General features: G+C 47.0%; 11 non-coding genes across 11 annotated transcripts; all 11 read right to left on the bottom strand.

Annotated features, from left to right (window-relative positions):
* Nucleotides 1-4,587: 4,587 nt before the first annotated feature.
* trnad-guc (transfer RNA aspartic acid (anticodon GUC)) lies at nt 4,588-4,659 on the bottom strand. Its single transcript has one exon. It is a non-coding gene; the product is annotated as a tRNA-Asp (tRNA).
* An 866-nt stretch (nt 4,660-5,525) lies between these two features.
* trnad-guc (transfer RNA aspartic acid (anticodon GUC)) lies at nt 5,526-5,597 on the bottom strand. Its single transcript has one exon. It is a non-coding gene; the product is annotated as a tRNA-Asp (tRNA).
* A 965-nt stretch (nt 5,598-6,562) lies between these two features.
* On the bottom strand, nt 6,563-6,634 carry trnad-guc (transfer RNA aspartic acid (anticodon GUC)). Its single transcript has one exon. It is a non-coding gene; the product is annotated as a tRNA-Asp (tRNA).
* Nucleotides 6,635-7,499: 865 nt separating this feature from the next.
* On the bottom strand, nt 7,500-7,571 carry trnad-guc (transfer RNA aspartic acid (anticodon GUC)). Its single transcript has one exon. It is a non-coding gene; the product is annotated as a tRNA-Asp (tRNA).
* A 1,216-nt stretch (nt 7,572-8,787) lies between these two features.
* Nucleotides 8,788-8,859, bottom strand: trnad-guc (transfer RNA aspartic acid (anticodon GUC)). The gene has a single exon. It is a non-coding gene; the product is annotated as a tRNA-Asp (tRNA).
* Nucleotides 8,860-9,824: 965 nt separating this feature from the next.
* Nucleotides 9,825-9,896, bottom strand: trnad-guc (transfer RNA aspartic acid (anticodon GUC)). The gene has a single exon. It is a non-coding gene; the product is annotated as a tRNA-Asp (tRNA).
* A 1,804-nt stretch (nt 9,897-11,700) lies between these two features.
* On the bottom strand, nt 11,701-11,772 carry trnad-guc (transfer RNA aspartic acid (anticodon GUC)). The gene has a single exon. It is a non-coding gene; the product is annotated as a tRNA-Asp (tRNA).
* An 866-nt stretch (nt 11,773-12,638) lies between these two features.
* Nucleotides 12,639-12,710, bottom strand: trnad-guc (transfer RNA aspartic acid (anticodon GUC)). Its single transcript has one exon. It is a non-coding gene; the product is annotated as a tRNA-Asp (tRNA).
* Nucleotides 12,711-13,675: 965 nt separating this feature from the next.
* trnad-guc (transfer RNA aspartic acid (anticodon GUC)) lies at nt 13,676-13,747 on the bottom strand. The gene has a single exon. It is a non-coding gene; the product is annotated as a tRNA-Asp (tRNA).
* An 866-nt stretch (nt 13,748-14,613) lies between these two features.
* trnad-guc (transfer RNA aspartic acid (anticodon GUC)) lies at nt 14,614-14,685 on the bottom strand. Its single transcript has one exon. It is a non-coding gene; the product is annotated as a tRNA-Asp (tRNA).
* Nucleotides 14,686-15,650: 965 nt separating this feature from the next.
* trnad-guc (transfer RNA aspartic acid (anticodon GUC)) lies at nt 15,651-15,722 on the bottom strand. Its single transcript has one exon. It is a non-coding gene; the product is annotated as a tRNA-Asp (tRNA).
* Between the last annotated feature and the right edge of the window lie 528 nt (nt 15,723-16,250).

The following is a 16,250-nucleotide window of genomic DNA, read 5'->3' as shown; positions in this document are numbered from 1 at the left end:
GATTATTTTACTCTGGTGTTTTGTGAGCAGAGAAACTATGAGCATGTAGGAACTATCGTGTTAAATCGGAGGTCTAAGGCAGAGCAATTGATGCTGAGGGGAGCAGACACAAGCCTCGGGACCTGAACGAGTCACGGCAAAGTGCAAAACGTCTCCCCGTCGGGGAATCGAACCCCGGTCTTCCGCGCGGCGGCCGGGGATTCTTTAGCTAAAAATCCCTAAACGGTTTCCCATTCATTTTCAATGGTAGTGCTAAATCACTACGGATGCGATATACTTTCGGCCGCCGGTGGCCGCTGCGGAGCCCGCCGGCGCCCGTTCCGCGCGCTGATTGGTCGAGCCGCCTTAGAAAAAACCCTAAACCGTTTCCCATTCATTTTCAATGGTAGTGCTAAACCACTACGGATGTAATTATACATTCGGCCGCCGGCGGCGCTGTGTGGCCCGCCGGCGCTCGTTCCGCGCGCTGATTGGTCGAGCCGGGAACCGGAGTCGCGCGCTGATTGGTCGAGCCGCCTTAGAAAAAACCCTAAACCGTTTCCCATTCATTTTCAATGGTAGTGCTAAACCACTACGGATGTAATATACCTTCGGCCGCCGGTGGCGCTGTGTGGCCCGCCGGCGTCGTTCCGCGCGCTGATTGGTCGAGACGGGAACCCGAGCGAGACAGACAGACGCTGTGCGCCTGCGCGACACAGAGACCACGCTGATCGGTAAGTTTTTTCTCTTATTATTATTAATTTTAACTTGAATAAGACACTAACAGATGAACAGACCTTATCTTAGCTCTTGCTATACATTTCTCGCCGCCATCGCTGTAATCTTTTTGTCTTGTTTATCGTGTGCGTTAACCTTCATCATTTACTGACCGCTCGTGTTCACGTCTAAACACACTGAACACATCATTCATTCATTTAGTTAGAGGGCATTTAGATGAAGTAGCAACGAGACAAAAACGCTAAATTTAATTAAAAAAAAAACCCGCTAAATTTCATTCTGTTACATCTAACTCTAATGTGTTTATCCCATAAGAAATGTTATATAGTATATTTATCCACTTTGGGTGAATTTCATGGTACTTACTTCAGTTCAGCAGGTACCTAATATGGTATTTTTGTTCATACAGTACCACAGTAAATATGTTTGTACACAATGCTGGTGTGGTAAAGCACAGGCAGTATCATATTAAATACCCACTGTAGTACCATGGTCTTCACAGAATTATCCTTTGGAGGGAACCATAACAGAACCATAACTGTTTGTACTGTTTGTGTAACAGTAAGTTAAACTGTATTGTGAAAAATGTATAGTTTTTGTGATAGCTCCTATGTATCCAATGGATTTTCATGCCAGTGTCAGGCCTTTGCCAGCTTTACGGATAATGTGTGTTTGTTTAATTTGTGTAAAAGGGAACCTAGACAGTTAGAATTAGATAGTACAGACAGTAAAAGTACCTGTACTGATATTTAATATTTATAATCCTTGTTGTCCACTGAGCATTTATATAACATGTTATAAAAACTATGCTTGCTTGTGATGCTTAATTAAACAAAATATTTTTTCTTTGTAACAGGTAAAATGCACAAACAAGTTTGAATCTATGTATTGTAAATTAAAAACTGATGATCAGTATGCCTATTATGAAATGTGCATGCCTATGTAGTCTTTATTTCATTTTTATTTTTCCATGTTTCTTTCAGCTCCTGCTTCTGCTACTGCTTCTGCTACGCCGCAAACGACATCGACTGCCAGAGAAGGTACAGGCATCAGGACCTGAAAGAGCTGTCTAACCAAACGTCCTCCTGCGCTGGGACCACAAGTCGTTTTCACAAACTAAATCTTCTATTAAATCTTTCCTTCTCATCCCAAACAGCCGACTTGTACACACGGGTTACACTGGAATGGCAGGGAAGTAGATTACTGAACTGCAAAGGTATTTTTTTGTACAAGGATCTGTAGAATTATGGAGAAGGAAGGATCTGGGCATGGAGAAGGACATGAAATGGAGAGAATTTCAGGACTATAAATTCAATAAGATGAAAAGACAAAGATGGGAAAAGACAGAAATGATAATGTGAGAAAGGGGGAGACTGACCGTGGTTTCTCAAGTGTGTATTTTTTTTCTTCTTCTTGTTCTTTATAGTTTTTGTTATTGTTGCCAAGAGTGTTTAAAATACAGTATAATAATTTCTGCATGCTTCATTAAGAAAAGTGAATAATGTATAGTGAGAAGTAAAATAAATTAATGAGTGTGGAGATTGTAACAATTAATTGCAATTTCAATTAAAAGTGTTTCGGCTGAATAAATGAAGTCAGTCTTATTATTTAACAGCCACAAACAGAGTTTTTGATATAACCATGACATTACATTAAGTTATGCTTCAGTACTAAATGCATGTTTGCAATTGAGATTTTTTTTTTCTTAAGCTATGAAACATTAGCACTCACCTTACTATAATTTAATGATAATCATAAGCAAAAAGTATAAAACAAAGAATTTACATTTTCACCCAGAGCGGGATTCGAACCAGGGTCTAGACGATTTTATGCTATTAGTTGAGCAACGTCACACCACGTGGAAAGCCGCAAAAATGCTTCAATTTCATTGGCTGTCACCGAATGCCAGCTATTCACGACTTGCCCCCGCGTGACAGGCGGAGATACTGTCCACTATACTAACGAGGAGAAGGTGAAAGCTTCATGCAATTAAGGACCACACTTTGAACGGAACGAAAAATACGCAACCAGGCCAAGGAACTTCGATTAAGCTGTGCACTCTGATTTGCATCGTCTTCATCATTGCCTACACCATTTTATTCTGTATACAGTTCCCCCGGGGACCTGAAGCCTATCCCATGAGATTCAGGGCAGGAGGCAGGTTACACCCTGCATAGGGTGCATTCAGGAATGTTGAATCCATTGCATGGACACATTTAGGAATGTCTTTAACATTCCTCAATGTGTCCAAACCACACAATTACTATGTCCTCCACTTTGGCTTTCCTCTTGCTCTCAAACCTCGTAGATTGTAGCTGCAATGGCTACGCCCTCTCCTCAGGGCTTCTCTGCCTCTCAAACGTCGTAGTTCATTGGCTTTTCGAGACTGGAACAGGGCAGCTTGCACCAGGCAGGTTTGCCTTTGAGGGAAAATGAAAAAGGCCATACAAGTCGGCACGTCGTTCAGGGCGCTGAGAAGACACAAACTCGAATCGATCACGGACACTGGATTTGCAAGGCGACAACGCTAACCACTACACAACTGTGCCACACCCTCTGATATTCTGAGTCTGAAACGGATTTAAGCATTTCTTTCCACACTCACCAGTCGGTTGCTCTTTTGGCACGTTGGCTTTTCAAGCCTGGACCAGGGCAAATTGCTCCAGGCAGGTCTGCCTCTCAGTTGTATTGAGACTCTGGAACTGATACAGAATACAGCTGGGGGATTCGTCTTCAACATTCCCAAATCAGTCTTCCGAATAAGGGGGCCATTAATTAGTGGATTATTTTACTCTGGTGTTTTGTGAGCAGAGAAACTATGAGCATGTAGGAACTATCGTGTTAAATCGGAGGTCTAAGGCAGAGCAATTGATGCTGACGGGAGCAGACACAAGCCTCGGGACCTGAAGGAGTCACGGCAAAGTGCAAAACGTCTCCCCGTCGGGGAATCGAACCCCGGTCTTCTGCATGACAGGCGGAGATACTGTCCACTATACTAACGAGGAGAAGGTGAAAGCTTCATGCAATGACGGACCACACTTTAAACGGAACGAAAAATACGCAACCAGGCCAAGGAACTTCGATTAAGCTGTGCACTCTGATTTGCATCGTCTTCATCATTGCCTACACCATTTTATTCTGTATACAGTTCCCCCGGGGACCTGAAGCCTATCCCATGAGATTCAGGGCAGGAGGCAGGTTACACCCTGCATAGGGTGCATTCAGGAATGTTGAATCCATTGCATGGACACATTTAGGAATGTCTTTAACATTCCTCAATGTGTCCAAACCACACAATTACTATGTCCTCCACTTTGGCTTTCCTCTTGCTCTCAAACCTCGTAGATTGTAGCTGCAATGGCTACGCCCTCTCCTCAGGGCTTCTCTTTCTCTCAAACGTCGTAGTTCATTGGCTTTTCGAGACTGGAACAGGGCAGCTTGCACCAGGCAGGTTTGCCTCTCAGGGAAAATGAAAAAGGCCATACAAGTCGGCACGTCGTTCAGGGCGCTGAGAAGACACAAACTCGAATCGATCACGGACACTGGATTTGCAAGGCGACAACGCTAACCACTACACAACTGTGCCACACCCTCTGATATTCTGAGTCTGAAACGGATTTAAGCATTTCTTTCCACACTCAGAATACAGAATACAGCTGGGGATTCGTCTTCAACATTCCCAAATCAGTCTTCCGAATAAGGGGGCCATTAATTAGTGGATTATTTTACTCTGGTGTTTTGTGAGCAGAGAAACTATGAGCATGTAGGAACTATCGTGTTAAATCGGAGGTCTAAGGCAGAGCAATTGATGCTGAGGGGAGCAGACACAAGCCTCGGGACCTGAACGAGTCACGGCAAAGTGCAAAACGTCTCCCCGTCGGGGAATCGAACCCCGGTCTTCCGCGTGACAGGCGGAGATACTGTCCACTATACTAACGAGGAGAAGGTGAAAGCTTCATGCAATTACGGACCACACTTTAAACGGAACGAAAAATACGCAACCAGGCCAAGGAACTTCGATTAAGCTGTGCACTCTGATTTGCATCGTCTTCATCATTGCCTACACCATTTTATCCTGTATACAGGGCCCCCGGGGACCTGAAGCCTATCCCATGAGATTCAGGGCAGGAGGCAGGTTACACCCTGCATAGGGTGCATTCAGGAATGTTGAATCCATTGCATGGACACATTTAGGAATGTCTTTAACATTCCTCAATGTGTCCAAACCACACAATTACTATGTCCTCCACTTTGGCTTTCCTCTTGCTCTCAAACCTCGTAGATTGTAGCTGCAATGGCTACGCCCTCTCCTCAGGGCTTCTCTGCCTCTCAAACGTCGTAGTTCATTGGCTTTTCGAGACTGGAACAGGGCAGCTTGCACCAGGCAGGTTTGCCTCTCAGGGAAAATGAAAAAGGCCATACAAGTCGGCACGTCGTTCAGGGCGCTGAGAAGACACAAACTCGAATCGATCACGGACACTGGATTTGCAAGGCGACAACGCTAACCACTACACAACTGTGCCACACCCTCTGATATTCTGAGTCTGAAACGGATTTAAGCATTTCTTTCCACACTCAGAATACAGAATACAGTTGGGGGATTCGTCTTCAACATTCCCAAATCAGTCTTCCGAATAAGGGGGCCATTAATTAGTGGATTATTTTACTCTGGTGTTTTGTGAGCAGAGAAACTATGAGCATGTAGGAACTATCGTGTTAAATCGGAGGTCTAAGGCAGAGCAATTGATGCTGAGGGGAGCAGACACAAGCCTCGGGACCTGAAGGAGTCACGGCAAAGTGCAAAACGTCTCCCCGTCGGGGAATCGAACCCCGGTCTTCCGCGTGACAGGCGGAGATACTGTCCACTATACTAACGAGGAGAAGGTGAAAGCTTCATGCAATGACGGACCACACTTTAAACGGAACGAAAAATACGCAACCAGGCCAAGGAACTTCGATTAAGCTGTGCACTCTGATTTGCATCGTCTTCATCATTGCCTACACCATTTTATCCTGTATACAGGGCCCCCGGGGACCTGAAGCCTATCCCATGAGATTCAGGGCAGGGGGCAGGTTACACCCTGCATAGGGTGCATTCAGGAATGTTGAATCCATTGCATGGACACATTTAGGAATGTCTTAAACATTCCTCAATGTGTCCAAACCACACAATTACTATGTCCTCCACTGTGGCTTTCCTCTTGCTCTCAAACCTCGTAGATTGTAGCTGCAATGGCTAAGCCCTCTCCTCAGGGCTTCTCTTTCTCACAAACGTCGTAGTTCATTGGCTTTTCGAGACTGGAACAGGGCAGCTTGCACCAGGCAGGTTTGCCTTTGAGGGAAAATGAAAAAGGCCATACAAGTCGGCACGTCGTTCAGGGCGCTGAGAAGACACAAACTCGAATCGATCACGGACACTGGATTTGCAAGGCGACAACGCTAACCACTACACAACTGTGCCACACCCTCTGATATTCTGAGTCTGAAACGGATTTAAGCATTTCTTTCCACACTCACCAGTCGGTTGCTCTTTTGGCACGTTGGCTTTTCAAGCCTGGACCAGGGCAAATTGCTCCAGGCAGGTCTGCCTCTCAGTTGTATTGAGACTCTGGAACTGATACAGAATACAGCTGGGGGATTCGTCTTCAACATTCCCAAATCAGTCTTCCGAATAAGGGGGCCATTAATTAGTGGATTATTTTACTCTGGTGTATTGTGAGCAGAGAAACTATGAGCATGTAGGAACTATCGTGTTAAATCGGAGGTCTAAGGCAGAGCAATTGATGCTGAGGGGAGCAGACACAAGCCTCGGGACCTGAACGAGTCACGGCAAAGTGCAAAACGTCTCCCCGTCGGGGAATCGAACCCCGGTCTTCCGCGTGACAGGCGGAGATACTGTCCACTATACTAACGAGGAGAAGGTGAAAGCTTCATGCAATTAAGGACCACACTTTGAACGGAACGAAAAATACGCAACCAGGCCAAGGAACTTCGATTAAGCTGTGCACTCTGATTTGCATCGTCTTCATCATTGCCTACACCATTTTATTCTGTATACAGTTCCCCCGGGGACCTGAAGCCTATCCCATGAGATTCAGGGCAGGAGGCAGGTTACACCCTGCATAGGGTGCATTCAGGAATGTTGAATCCATTGCATGGACACATTTAGGAATGTCTTTAACATTCCTCAATGTGTCCAAACCACACAATTACTATGTCCTCCACTTTGGCTTTCCTCTTGCTCTCAAACCTCGTAGATTGTAGCTGCAATGGCTACGCCCTCTCCTCAGGGCTTCTCTTTCTCTCAAACGTCGTAGTTCATTGGCTTTTCGAGACTGGAACAGGGCAGCTTGCACCAGGCAGGTTTGCCTCTCAGGGAAAATGAAAAAGGCCATACAAGTCGGCACGTCGTTCAGGGCGCTGAGAAGACACAAACTCGAATCGATCACGGACACTGGATTTGCAAGGCGACAACGCTAACCACTACACAACTGTGCCACACCCTCTGATATTCTGAGTCTGAAACGGATTTAAGCATTTCTTTCCACACTCAGAATACAGAATACAGCTGGGGATTCGTCTTCAACATTCCCAAATCAGTCTTCCGAATAAGGGGGCCATTAATTAGTGGATTATTTTACTCTGGTGTTTTGTGAGCAGAGAAACTATGAGCATGTAGGAACTATCGTGTTAAATCGGAGGTCTAAGGCAGAGCAATTGATGCTGAGGGGAGCAGACACAAGCCTCGGGACCTGAACGAGTCACGGCAAAGTGCAAAACGTCTCCCCGTCGGGGAATCGAACCCCGGTCTTCCGCGTGACAGGCGGAGATACTGTCCACTATACTAACGAGGAGAAGGTGAAAGCTTCATGCAATTAAGGACCACACTTTGAACGGAACGAAAAATACGCAACCAGGCCAAGGAACTTCGATTAAGCTGTGCACTCTGATTTGCATCGTCTTCATCATTGCCTACACCATTTTATCCTGTATACAGGGCCCCCGGGGACCTGAAGCCTATCCCATGAGATTCAGGGCAGGAGGCAGGTTACACCCTGCATAGGGTGCATTCAGGAATGTTGAATCCATTGCATGGACACATTTAGGAATGTCTTTAACATTCCTCAATGTGTCCAAACCACACAATTACTATGTCCTCCACTTTGGCTTTCCTCTTGCTCTCAAACCTCGTAGATTGTAGCTGCAATGGCTACGCCCTCTCCTCAGGGCTTCTCTGCCTCTCAAACGTCGTAGTTCATTGGCTTTTCGAGACTGGAACAGGGCAGCTTGCACCAGGCAGGTTTGCCTCTCAGGGAAAATGAAAAAGGCCATACAAGTCGGCACGTCGTTCAGGGCGCTGAGAAGACACAAACTCGAATCGATCACGGACACTGGATTTGCAAGGCGACAACGCTAACCACTACACAACTGTGCCACACCCTCTGATATTCTGAGTCTGAAACGGATTTAAGCATTTCTTTCCACACTCACCAGTCGGTTGCTCTTTTGGCACGTTGGCTTTTCAAGCCTGGACCAGGGCAAATTGCTCCAGGCAGGTCTGCCTCTCAGTTGTATTGAGACTCTGGAACTGATACAGAATACAGCTGGGGGATTCGTCTTCAACATTCCCAAATCAGTCTTCCGAATAAGGGGGCCATTAATTAGTGGATTATTTTACTCTGGTGTTTTGTGAGCAGAGAAACTATGAGCATGTAGGAACTATCGTGTTCGATCACAGACACTGGATTTGCAAGGCGACAACGCTAACCACTACACAACTGTGCCACACCCTCTGATATTCTGAGTCTGAAACGGATTTAAGCATTTCTTTCCACACTCAAAATACAGAATACAGTTGGGGGATTCGTCTTCAACATTCCCAAATCAGTCTTCCGAATAAGGGGGCCATTAATTAGTGGATTATTTTACTCTGGTGTTTTGTGAGCAGAGAAACTATGAGCATGTAGGAACTATCGTGTTAAATCGGAGGTCTAAGGCAGAGCAATTGATGCTGAGGGGAGCAGACACAAGCCTCGGGACCTGAACGAGTCACGGCAAAGTGCAAAACGTCTCCCCGTCGGGGAATCGAACCCCGGTCTTCCGCGTGACAGGCGGAGATACTGTCCACTATACTAACGAGGAGAAGGTGAAAGCTTCATGCAATTAAGGACCACACTTTGAACGGAACGAAAAATACGCAACCAGGCCAAGGAACTTCGATTAAGCTGTGCACTCTGATTTGCATCGTCTTCATCATTGCCTACACCATTTTATCCTGTATACAGGGCCCCCGGGGACCTGAAGCCTATCCCATGAGATTCAGGGCAGGGGGCAGGTTACACCCTGCATAGGGTGCATTCAGGAATGTTGAATCCATTGCATGGACACATTTAGGAATGTCTTTAACATTCCTCAATGTGTCCAAACCACACAATTACTATGTCCTCCACTTTGGCTTTCCTCTTGCTCTCAAACCTCGTAGATTGTAGCTGCAATGGCTACGCCCTCTCCTCAGGGCTTCTCTGCCTCTCAAACGTCGTAGTTCATTGGCTTTTCGAGACTGGAACAGGGCAGCTTGCACCAGGCAGGTTTGCCTTTGAGGGAAAATGAAAAAGGCCATACAAGTCGGCACGTCGTTCAGGGCGCTGAGAAGACACAAACTCGAATCGATCACGGACACTGGATTTGCAAGGCGACAACGCTAACCACTACACAACTGTGCCACACCCTCTGATATTCTGAGTCTGAAACGGATTTAAGCATTTCTTTCCACACTCACCAGTCGGTTGCTCTTTTGGCACGTTGGCTTTTCAAGCCTGGACCAGGGCAAATTGCTCCAGGCAGGTCTGCCTCTCAGTTGTATTGAGACTCTGGAACTGATACAGAATACAGCTGGGGGATTCGTCTTCAACATTCCCAAATCAGTCTTCCGAATAAGGGGGCCATTAATTAGTGGATTATTTTACTCTGGTGTTTTGTGAGCAGAGAAACTATGAGCATGTAGGAACTATCGTGTTAAATCGGAGGTCTAAGGCAGAGCAATTGATGCTGAGGGGAGCAGACACAAGCCTCGGGACCTGAACGAGTCACGGCAAAGTGCAAAACGTCTCCCCGTCGGGGAATCGAACCCCGGTCTTCCGCGTGACAGGCGGAGATACTGTCCACTATACTAACGAGGAGAAGGTGAAAGCTTCATGCAATTAAGGACCACACTTTGAACGGAACGAAAAATACGCAACCAGGCCAAGGAACTTCGATTAAGCTGTGCACTCTGATTTGCATCGTCTTCATCATTGCCTACACCATTTTATCCTGTATACAGGGCCCCCGGGGACCTGAAGCCTATCCCATGAGATTCAGGGCAGGAGGCAGGTTACACCCTGCATAGGGTGCATTCAGGAATGTTGAATCCATTGCATGGACATATTTAGGAATGTCTTTAACATTCCTCAATGTGTCCAAACCACACAATTACTATGTCCTCCACTTTGGCTTTCCTCTTGCTCTCAAACCTCGTAGATTGTAGCTGCAATGGCTACGCCCTCTCCTCAGGGCTTCTCTTTCTCTCAAACGTCGTAGTTCATTGGCTTTTCGAGACTGGAACAGGGCAGCTTGCACCAGGCAGGTTTGCCTCTCAGGGAAAATGAAAAAGGCCATACAAGTCGGCACGTCGTTCAGGGCGCTGGGAAGACACAAACTCGAATCGATCACGGACACTGGATTTGCAAGGCGACAACGCTAACCACTACACAACTGTGCCACACCCTCTGATATTCTGAGTCTGAAACGGATTTAAGCATTTCTTTCCACACTCAGAATACAGAATACAGCTGGGGGATTCGTCTTCAACATTCCCAAATCAGTCTTCCGAATATGGGGGCCATTAATTAGTGGATTATTTTACTCTGGTGTTTTGTGAGCAGAGAAACTATGAGCATGTAGGAACTATCGTGTTAAATCGGAGGTCTAAGGCAGAGCAATTGATGCTGAGGGGAGCAGACACAAGCCTCGGGACCTGAACGAGTCACGGCAAAGTGCAAAACGTCTCCCCGTCGGGGAATCAAACCCCGGTCTTCCGCGTGACAGGCGGAGATACTGTCCACTATACTAACGAGGAGAAGGTGAAAGCTTCATGCAATTAAGGACCACACTTTGAACGGAACGAAAAATACGCAACCAGGCCAAGGAACTTCGATTAAGCTGTGCACTCTGATTTGCATCGTCTTTATCATTGCCTACACCATTTTATCCTGTATACAGGGCCCCCGGGGACCTGAAGCCTATCCCATGAGATTCAGGGCAGGAGGCAGGTTACACCCTGCATAGGGTGCATTCAGGAATGTTGAATCCATTGCATGGACACATTTAGGAATGTCTTTAACATTCCTCAATGTGTCCAAACCACACAATTACTATGTCCTCCACTTTGGCTTTCCTCTTGCTCTCAAACCTCGTAGATTGTAGCTGCAATGGCTACGCCCTCTCCTCAGGGCTTCTCTGCCTCTCAAACGTCGTAGTTCATTGGCTTTTCGAGACTGGAACAGGGCAGCTTGCACCAGGCAGATTTGCCATTGAGGGAAAATGAAAAAGGCCATACAAGTCGGCACGTCGTTCAGGGCGCTGAGAAGACACAAACTCGAATCGATCACGGACACTGGATTTGCAAGGCGACAACGCTAACCACTACACAACTGTGCCACACCCTCTGATATTCTGAGTCTGAAACGGATTTAAGCATTTCTTTCCACACTCAGAATACAGAATACAGCTGGGGGATTCGTCTTCAACATTCCCAAATCAGTCTTCCGAATAAGGGGGCCATTAATTAGTGGATTATTTTACTCTGGTGTTTTGTGAGCAGAGAAACTATGAGCATGTAGGAACTATCGTGTTAAATCGGAGGTCTAAGGCAGAGCAATTGATGCTGAGGGGAGCAGACACAAGCCTCGGGACCTGAACGAGTCACGGCAACGTGCAAAACGTCTCCCCGTCGGGGAATCGAACCCCGGTCTTCCGCGTGACAGGCGGAGATACTGTCCACTATACTAACGAGGAGAAGGTAAAAGCTTCATGCAATTAAGGACCACACTTTGAACGGAACGAAAAATACGCAACCAGGCCAAGGAACTTCGATTAAGCTGTGCACTCTGATTTGCATCGTCTTCATCATTGCCTACACCATTTTATCCTGTATACAGGGCCCCCGGGGACCTGAAGCCTATCCCATGAGATTCAGGGCAGGAGGCAGGTTACACCCTGCATAGGGTGCATTCAGGAATGTTGAATCCATTGCATGGACACATTTAGGAATGTCTTTAACATTCCTCAATGTGTCCAAACCACACAATTACTATGTCCTCCACTTTGGCTTTCCTCTTGCTCTCAAACCTCGTAGATTGTAGCTGCAATGGCTACGCCCTCTCCTCAGGGCTTCTCTGCCTCTCAAACGTCGTAGTTCATTGGCTTTTCGAGACTGGAACAGGGCAGCTTGCACCTGGCAGGTTTGCCTCTCAGGGAAAATGAAAAAGGCCATACAAGTCGGCACGTCGTTCAGGGCGCTGAGAAGACACAAACTCGAATCGATCACGGACCCTGGATTTGCAAGGCGACAACGCTTACCACTACACAACTGTGCCACACCCTCTGATATTCTGAGTCTGAAACGGATTTAAGCATTTCTTTCCACACTCAGAATACAGAATACAGCTGGGGGATTCGTCTTCAACATTCCCAAATCAGTCTTCCGAATAAGGGGGCCATTAATTAGTGGATTATTTTACTCTGGTGTTTTGTGAGCAGAGAAACTATGAGCATGTAGGAACTATCGTGTTAAATCGGAGGTCTAAGGCAGAGCAATTGATGCTGAGGGGAGCAGACACAAGCCTCGGGACCTGAAGGAGTCACGGCAAAGTGCAAAACGTCTCCCCGTCGGGGAATCGAACCCCGGTCTTCCGCGTGACAGGCGGAGATACTGTCCACTATACTAACGAGGAGAAGGTGAAAGCTTCATGCAATGACGGACCACACTTTAAACGGAACGAAAAATACGCAACCAGGCCAAGGAACTTCGATTAAGCTGTGCACTCTGATTTGCATCGTCTTCATCATTGCCTACACCATTTTATCCTGTATACAGGGCCCCCGGGGACCTGAAGCCTATCCCATGAGATTCAGGGCAGGGGGCAGGTTACACCCTGCATAGGGTGCATTCAGGAATGTTGAATCCATTGCATGGACACATTTAGGAATGTCTTTAACATTCCTCAATGTGTCCAAACCACACAATTACTATGTCCTCCACTTTGGCTTTCCTCTTGCTCTCAAACCTCGTAGATTGTAGCTGCAATGGCTACGCCCTCTCCTCAGGGCTTCTCTGCCTCTCAAACGTCGTAGTTCATTGGCTTTTCGAGACTGGAACAGGGCAGCTTGCACCAGGCAGGTTTGCCTTTGAGGGAAAATGAAAAAGGCCATACAAGTCGGCACGTCGTTCAGGGCGCTGAGAAGACACAAACTCGAATCGATCACGGACACTGGATTTGCAAGGCGACAACGCTAACCACTACACAACTGTGCCACACCCTCTGATATTCTGAGTCTGAAACGGATTTAAGCATTTCTTTCCACACTCACCAGTCGGTTGCTCTTTTGGCACGTTGGCTTTTCAAGCCTGGACCAGGGCAAATTGCTCCAGGCAGGTCTGCCTCTCAGTTGTATTGAGACTCTGGAACTGATACAGAATACAGCTGGGGGATTCGTCTTCAACATTCCCAAATCAGTCTTCCGAATAAGGGGGCCATTAATTAGTGGATTATTTTACTCTGGTGTTTTGTGAGCAGAGAAACTATGAGCATGTAGGAACTATCGTGTTAAATCGGAGGTCTAAGGCAGAGCAATTGATGCTGAGGGGAGCAGACACAAGCCTCGGGACCTGAACGAGTCACGGCAAAGTGCAAAACGTCTCCCCGTCGGGGAATCGAACCCCGGTCTTCCGCGTGACAGGCGGAGATACTGTCCACTATACTAACGAGGAGAAGGTGAAAGCTTCATGCAATTAAGGACCACACTTTGAACGGAACGAAAAATACGCAACCAGGCCAAGGAACTTCGATTAAGCTGTGCACTCTGATTTGCATCGTCTTCATCATTGCCTACACCATTTTATCCTGTATACAGGGCCCCCGGGGACCTGAAGCCTATCCCATGAGATTCAGGGCAGGAGGCAGGTTACACCCTGCATAGGGTGCATTCAGGAATGTTGAATCCATTGCATGGACATATTTAGGAATGTCTTTAACATTCCTCAATGTGTCCAAACCACACAATTACTATGTCCTCCACTTTGGCTTTCCTCTTGCTCTCAAACCTCGTAGATTGTAGCTGCAATGGCTACGCCCTCTCCTCAGGGCTTCTCTTTCTCTCAAACGTCGTAGTTCATTGGCTTTTCGAGACTGGAACAGGGCAGCTTGCACCAGGCAGGTTTGCCTCTCAGGGAAAATGAAAAAGGCCATACAAGTCGGCACGTCGTTCAGGGCGCTGAGAAGACACAAACTCGAATCGATCACGGACACTGGATTTGCAAGGCGACAACGCTAACCACTACACAACTGTGCCACACCCTCTGATATTCTGAGTCTGAAACGGATTTAAGCATTTCTTTCCACACTCAGAATACAGAATACAGTTGGGGGATTCGTCTTCAACATTCCCAAATCAGTCTTCCGAATAAGGGGGCCATTAATTAGTGGATTATTTTACTCTGGTGTTTTGTGAGCAGAGAAACTATGAGCATGTAGGAACTATCGTGTTAAATCGGAGGTCTAAGGCAGAGCAATTGATGCTGAGGGGAGCAGACACAAGCCTCGGGACCTGAAGGAGTCACGGCAAAGTGCAAAACGTCTCCCCGTCGGGGAATCGAACCCCGGTCTTCCGCGTGACAGGCGGAGATACTGTCCACTATACTAACGAGGAGAAGGTGAAAGCTTCATGCAATTAAGGACCACACTTTAAACGGAACGAAAAATACGCAACCAGGCCAAGGAACTTCGATTAAGCTGTGCACTCTGATTTGCATCGTCTTCATCATTGCCTACACCATTTTATCCTGTATACAGGGCCCCCGGGGACCTGAAGCCTATCCCATGACATTCAGGGCAGGGGGCAGGTTACACCCTGCATAGGGTGCATTCAGGAATGTTGAATCCATTGCATGGACACATTTAGGAATGTCTTAAACATTCCTCAATGTGTCCAAACCACACAATTACTATGTCCTCCACTGTGGCTTTCCTCTTGCTCTCAAACCTCGTAGATTGTAGCTGCAATGGCTAAGCCCTCTCCTCAGGGCTTCTCTTTCTCACAAACGTCGTAGTTCATTGGCTTTTCGAGACTGGAACAGGGCAGCTTGCACCAGGCAGGTTTGCCTTTGAGGGAAAATGAAAAAGGCCATACAAGTCGGCACGTCGTTCAGGGCGCTGAGAAGACACAAACTCGAATCGATCACGGACACTGGATTTGCAAGGCGACAACGCTAACCACTACACAACTGTGCCACACCCTCTGATATTCTGAGTCTGAAACGGATTTAAGCATTTCTTTCCACACTCACCAGTCGGTTGCTCTTTTGGCACGTTGGCTTTTCAAGCCTGGACCAGGGCAAATTGCTCCAGGCAGGTCTGCCTCTCAGTTGTATTGAGACTCTGGAACTGATACAGAATACAGCTGGGGGATTCGTCTTCAACATTCCCAAATCAGTCTTCCGAATAAGGGGGCCATTAATTAGTGGATTATTTTACTCTGGTGTATTGTGAGCAGAGAAACTATGAGCATGTAGGAACTATCGTGTTAAATCGGAGGTCTAAGGCAGAGCAATTGATGCTGAGGGGAGCAGACACAAGCCTCGGGACCTGAACGAGTCACGGCAAAGTGCAAAACGTCTCCCCGTCGGGGAATCGAACCCCGGTCTTCCGCGTGACAGGCGGAGATACTGTCCACTATACTAACGAGGAGAAGGTGAAAGCTTCATGCAATTAAGGACCACACTTTGAACGGAACGAAAAATACGCAACCAGGCCAAGGAACTTCGATTAAGCTGTGCACTCTGATTTGCATCGTCTTCATCATTGCCTACACCATTTTATTCTGTATACAGTTCCCCCGGGGACCTGAAGCCTATCCCATGAGATTCAGGGCAGGAGGCAGGTTACACCCTGCATAGGGTGCATTCAGGAATGTTGAATCCATTGCATGGACACATTTAGGAATGTCTTTAACATTCCTCAATGTGTCCAAACCACACAATTACTATGTCCTCCACTTTGGCTTTCCTCTTGCTCTCAAACCTCGTAGATTGTAGCTGCAATGGCTACGCCCTCTCCTCAGGGCTTCTCTTTCTCTCAAACGTCGTAGTTCATTGGCTTTTCGAGACTGGAACAGGGCAGCTTGCACCAGGCAGGTTTGCCTCTCAGGGAAAATGAAAAAGGCCATACAAGTCGGCACGTCGTTCAGGGCGCTGAGAAGACACAAACTCGAATCGA

This window comes from Clarias gariepinus, chromosome 8 (genome assembly GCF_024256425.1).
Source record: "Clarias gariepinus isolate MV-2021 ecotype Netherlands chromosome 8, CGAR_prim_01v2, whole genome shotgun sequence".
Lineage (NCBI taxonomy): Eukaryota > Metazoa > Chordata > Actinopteri > Siluriformes > Clariidae > Clarias > Clarias gariepinus.
The sequence above is the reverse complement of the archived record's forward strand: the minus strand, read 5'-3'. Positions and strand labels throughout refer to the sequence as shown.